General features: G+C 33.9%; 1 pseudogene; it reads left to right on the top strand.

Moving 5' to 3' along the window:
* The first annotated feature begins 4,995 nt into the window (after positions 1–4,995).
* LOC108777764 (protein catecholamines up-like) lies at positions 4,996–6,314 on the top strand (annotated as a pseudogene).
* Positions 6,315–6,551: the final 237 nt, after the last annotated feature.

Consider the following 6,551-nt stretch of genomic DNA (forward strand, 5'->3'; position numbering starts at 1 on the left):
TTAAACATTGTTTTCACAATCTTGTTCTTCATTCAGACATAAATGTAAAATTCTCATTAATTGCATAAAAATAAATTTCTATTTTGCGCTGCTACTTATTTAATAATGTTTTCAAAGCTTAATGAGCAAGACTGAAATAAACCGAATGAAAATAGTATAACAAAATTAATCATTCTATAATCAATGTATTTCTTATTCATATTCTGCTATAAGAGCCCATCACATACACTCCGACGAAAAGTGCAGCTATTTCCATAATTGATTACCAAAGTTTAGTGGCAGTTAAAAGTTCTGGTACTATAGAAGTAGTCGCAATGTAAATAAAACCTCGTGCTGTAAAGGGATGATTCTATCCAGTGCAAAATCTAGAACACATAAGACAAAGTTAAATGGAATACAAACTAAAATCTGATGTGTCTATTTAAATGACTGTATTACATGCTTCTTACCCATTATTCCCATTAACAAAAAACCGACAGTTCCTAATAAAACTGATATAGCACGTGTCAACTGGAACATCATAGTCTAAACATACAAACAAAAAGATAAAACTTAAAACAAAATTTTTGTACACGATGAATTTTATAGTAATAAGTAATAATAACTATAGAAATCTTTGATATTTTATATTTTGTATAAATTAATTAACTGACTTTTCTCAAGATAATATTGTAAGTCCTTCGTAAAGTATTTGCTTGCGTTGAATAAGAGTGTTTAAGATCATCATGATGTTGATGTTGATATTCATTTAAGTAGCTTTCGTTGGCTTTCTTGAAATACTTATAGCTCGGCGACTCGTGGATGTCGCGGGTCTTACAGATCAAATAATTCAAAATGATGAGCGTAATAAGGAACGTGGCCAGTGATGCGATTTTCAACCAGCTTGCAGCACTCAATGATAGCGCCATTGGTCGGCGGTCTGGCGTAACCGGTAGCACACACAAGCAAAGCTCTTCTTCTTCTTCTTCCTTAAATAATGGCTCCCGCTTCCAAGTAATGAAATAGGAGGTCGATACGGCCAGATCACGTCTTTAAAGTAAACCGTACAAATATATGAAAACGAACGGGTGATGCAATGCCCGCGAAAATGGCGTTGCTCGACCGGTCTCCGGGTGCTTGCGTCTACAGCGTCGTCACGTCGCAATAACACTCGTCATAAGAGCCCTAATCGTCGGAAAGTGCAAAATGACGAATGTTACGAGCGCAAAACACCGCAAATTGTAATAATGTGAAAAGGTTCCACGACTGCCTTTTGACCAAGCCTTATTCAAACTGCAGTGTTATATGCAAACTTACAGACTAGCGAGCTAAGGTTGATGACGAGAGTACGGTTTACGAAATTAGACTCGAGCTGAGCTAGAAGGATCTTTTTATTGACAAAAGAGGTGGAGCCTTCTATCAGCTCCAACCAATAACGTAAGATTTTAAAGTACCAAAAGTGTACGTAAAAGGGATGGGGAAAAACTGGAGAATGTGACGATCACTCAAGAGTCCATTAAAAGATGAGTCATAAAATAAGTTCGTTAGAGTTAGACGTATACCTGAATATTCAAATCCAAATCAGGAGTTTTGCCAATATAATAAATAAATGTCCGAGATATTTACATTACTTTTCTTAAGGGGAGATATACACCTAGCATGGTCGGAAAAATCGATTTTTTTTTTGCATTTTCTTGAAGCTTGAGGTCTCAAGAATATTTGGTGAAAATTGCAATCAATATTTCGATAAATAACGAAATTACAGCCGAGAGAGTGAATCGTCTCCGTGTCGCCTGTTGACCGAGACGAGAGGCAGGTAGCGGCAAGCGACCCTTCGAAGAGCGAGCGTGTCTATAGACCCTTTCTCCCCTATAATTCTAAAAACATCGTAAAATTGAATATTCAAAAGAGGTTTTCAAAAGGGAAATATTCAATAGGGTTAAATTGAAAGGAAAATAATAGGACGGAAAGGAAAGGAAAACAATTGGTGAAAGTAAAATAAAATAATGGCAGGAAACAAGATTTATTAATAAGGTTTAAGGAAAAATACGTTAAAACTTTCTATGCATTAAAACGTGACAACAGTTACGTTGGACGTAACACCTTCCCCCTTAAATTGAAAATCCTTGATCCAGATCTTACAAAATTTTATGTACTTTTATAATCTAAGAAAACTTAATTAATTTAGGCAAATATAGAAACTTAATCTAATGAAATATTAAGTACAATGTTTTCGGATTGAGTAAAAAAATTAGATACTTAAATCTATATGATCTTACTATATGCTAATAATGCTTTTAATATTAATCTTAATAATAAATGTATTACAATGTTATGCTAAATTGGAAACACGGCTATTACGTGAACGAGATCGCCGTATTTCACTATTTCTTTCGAGTTATTGTGTTTGATAATTTTGTGGAAATTCAATAGTTTCCATAGGTACAGTGGTGAAAGTAACTACCTGTTGTGGTTCATTTAACGATCGTGAATTACGAGTTCTATTATTATTATTAAAGTATTTATAAAAATATTGAACTCATCCTTCTTTTCGCACACAGCATAATCTAAGAATATGAATACACTTACTTATTAACGAACATTTCGCAATTACATACAAAATAACCAAGCCAACAATAGTATATATTGTATAATAAAACCATCCTATAATTTTCTGATACAGAGTTTTAGTACGATGATGTTTACCTATAATTCTTCTGCTTCTTTATAAAAATTTCATCTAGGGAAGAACTCACTGATTTTAATACCTGAATATCCAAATGAGGAGTTCTGCTAATATTTAATGAATGAATATCCGAGATATTTACATTACTTTTCTTAAGGAGAGATATACACCTAGCATGATCAAAAAAATCGATTTTTTTTTGCATTTTCTTGAAGCTTGAGGTCTCAAAAATATTTGGTGAAAATTGCAAGTCAATATCTCGATAAATAACGAAGTTACAGCCGAGAGGCAGATAGCGGCAAGCGACCCTTCGAAGAGAGCGTGTCTAGACCTCTGTTTTACGATTCTATTGTTTTCGGGCGTGCAGAAGACATGAACATTCCGTCGACCGTAGAAGACTTACACTATGAGCCTGGTATCGATGATTCCATGTAAGTTGACAAATTTCATGATTTATTCATTCCCAAATTTTCAAACGCGTTTTTCTCGAACCCACGTTTTTCAAATCGGTACCCAAAATTTTTCGGAAACAAATGAACCGTTTACCTTCAATTTTTTGTGTGATTATTCTGTACATCAATATCTAGTACTTGTCGTAGGATTTTTTTTCGTTGCTTAGTTTTTGTTTTATAGGCAAAATAATAACTAATTTTTGGTCGAAAAATCGCTGTTATGTCCGCCATTTTGTCATAAATCGATATTTTCAAAATCGGCTATGACAAGTACTAGATTATAGTATCTAATTTAATAATCTTTTTGGTTTTTTTGTTTCAGATGATTTTTAAAGAAACGCCAGTGGGTACCGTTTACCCACTGATTTTTTTACGGCTCTCCGAAGATTATACAACAATCTCGTAAATTTTTGATTTTTTTTAATAAAAAAATTGAACATATTCCTGAATGTGTAAACTTTTAGATAGAAAAACTCCCAATCCGAAATTTCAAATAGTTTTCCTTAAAAAAATTCACAAAAATGACCTTTTTTCCAACTCCTAGGTGTATATCTCCTCTTAAGGTCTTGACATAATTTGCTAGTGTTAAGTTTAACATCAGGAATGTAGTCTTTTCGACAGTATCTATAACGCTTACAGTTTTACTACGTAATAACGCATTGTCGGATATAGCATCGCAATCTGCAGACAGCCTAATAAGTCCAGTAGAATAAAACTGTGTTGATCGCGGCTTATCGTCGTTACATAGGATATGAAGAGTCTCGTTCCGAGGAGTCGTAAATAACCATGAATTTGTAGTTTTCAATTGATACCAAACTGTATTATGAACTCTCATGATTCGAACATCACATTCATTTAATATTTTCTAGTCTAGCTGATTTCAATAATTCCGATTCGCAATTATGATATAAACCGCTGAAACTTGATATGATAAATCTGTTTGCTTACAAATAATTACGCTATTAATCTTTTTACACTAAGCTATATCATGTTCTGTTAAATGAGTAATTGTACACTCATTTAACAGAACATGATATAGCTAAGTGTAAAAAGATTAATAGCGTAATGATTTGTAAACAAAAAGAGGTATATATCTAACGAATTTTATGACTCATCTTTAACGGACTCTTGAGTCATCGTCACATTCTCCAGTTTTTCCCTATCCCTTTTACGTACATTTTTGGTATTTTAAAATCTTAACGTTATTGGAGCTGATAAAAGACTCCACCTCTTTTGTCAATAAAAATGATTCTAGCTCAGCTCGAGTTAGTCTAATTTCGTAAGCCGTACTCTCGTTATCATCCTTAGCTCGCTAGTGGGAGTCGTGTGGCTCCGCACGTTAGGCATCGGACTCGTGATCTGAGGATCCGGGTTCGAATCCTCCTGCTCCCCACATATTTTCAATTCAATTTGGTATAATGAACTCGTCCGCTTAAGGATTACTTGGTAGAGTAACTTCGTTTGCTTGATTAAGAGCATGTAAGATTACTCGCTTGAACATAGAATCCTACTCTTTGAAATTTCGTTCTGGCCGTATAATTTCCCAGTTTCTGGGATTCAGTGCCATTAAATAAGTGAATTGTGAATTAGCTCGTTAGTCTTGTAAGTTTGCTTGTAACACCGTTGAAGAAAGCTTGGTCAAAAGACAGTCGTCGAACCTTTTCTCATTATTACAAGTTGCGGCGTTCTGCGCACGTAACATTCATCATTTTGCACTTTTCGACAACTAGGGCTCTTAAGCCGGTTCTACATTATTTGCAAACCGATCGCAAGTTTGTGCGACAGCCAATCTGAAGCGTCGATTTCAAAATGCAAGCTTGAGATTGGTCGAGTTCAAGACGGTAAAGCGACTAGGTACGCTTGCCGAGCGATTGAATCCACGAATCGCCGAGCTATAAGTATTTCAAAAAAGCCAACGAAAGCTACTTAAATGAACATCAACATCATGATGATCTTAAACACTCTTATTCAACGCAAGCAAATACTTTACGAAGGGCTTACAATATTATCTTACGGGCTGTTGGGTCAACCTTGATCGTATGCGTTCCACCCTTGTCTATATTATTCTTTCCACCTCTGATGGAAAGAATAATAAATGCTGAACAACATAAGTTCCTACTCAAGATCTTGCTGAGTATTGCATCCGGTGGTCTACTGGGTGATGCATTTCTTTATTTGATTTTACATGCGATGATTCCTCATTCGCATAAATCTTCGGAATCTCACTCACATTCTCATTCCCATAGTTATCACGACGAGTCAAAACTTCACAATCATGGCATATATGTTGGTTTGTGCATATTATTAGGGATAATAGTGTTTCTAATGGTAGAGAAGGCAGCACGCATTATTAAAGGCGATCACAGTCACTCGCATGTACATCATGATTCTCAAGATAAAAAAGATAATTTGTTAGAGAAGAAAAAAGAGAAGAAAGAAGAGAAGAAAAACAGTGGTAAAACTGTTTCCAAAGCATATAAAGCACCTGAGAGTGAAATTAAGATCGCTGGTTATTTGAACTTGGTGGCAGACTTTCTGCACAATTTTACAGATGGTCTAGCTATAGGAGCTAGTTACATGGCTGGAAATAATATTGGTTACGTAACAACATTCACGATACTGATACATGAGATTCCACATGAAATTGGTGATTTTGCTATTCTGATACAAAGTGGATATAGTAAAAGAAAGGTAAAGTATAAATATAACATTATTATCTATGTTTACTTGAGAAAAGTCAGTCAATTAATTTATACAAAATATAAAATATGGTCAAAAATTTCTATAGTTATTATTACTTACTATAAAATTCATCGTGTACAAAAATTTTGTTTTAAGTTTTATCTTTTTGTTTGTATGTTTAGGCTATGATGTTGCAGTTGACCACTGCTATAGGAGTTTTATTAGGAACTTTCGTTTGTTTGTTAGCAAAAGGAATGGGTAAGAAGCATGTAATACAGTCATTTAAATAGACACATCAAATTTTAGTTTGTATTCCATTTAACTTTGTCTTATGTGTTCTAGATGATTTTGCCACAAGGTGGAATCTTCCCTTTTCAGCACGAGGTTTCATTTATATTGGAACTATTTCATACTAGAACTTTTAACTGCCACTAAACTTTGGCAATCAATTATGGAAATAGCTGCACTTTTCGTTGGAGTGTATGTGATGGACTCTTATAGCAGAATATGAATAAGAAATACATTGATTATAGAATGATTAATTTTATTATACTATTTTCATTCGGTTTATTTCAGTCTTGCTCATTAAGCTTTGAAAACATTATTAAATAAGTAGCAGCGCAAAATAGAAATTTATTTTTATGCAATAAATGGGAATTTTACATTTATGTCTGAATGAAGAACAAGGTTATGAAATGAACAAGAAAACAATGTATAATAAAAAAAAAAGATTAAAGACAATTATTATTTTT

This window comes from Cyphomyrmex costatus, unplaced genomic scaffold (assembly GCF_001594065.2).
Source record: "Cyphomyrmex costatus isolate MS0001 unplaced genomic scaffold, Ccosl1.0 scaffold467, whole genome shotgun sequence".
Lineage (NCBI taxonomy): Eukaryota > Metazoa > Arthropoda > Insecta > Hymenoptera > Formicidae > Cyphomyrmex > Cyphomyrmex costatus.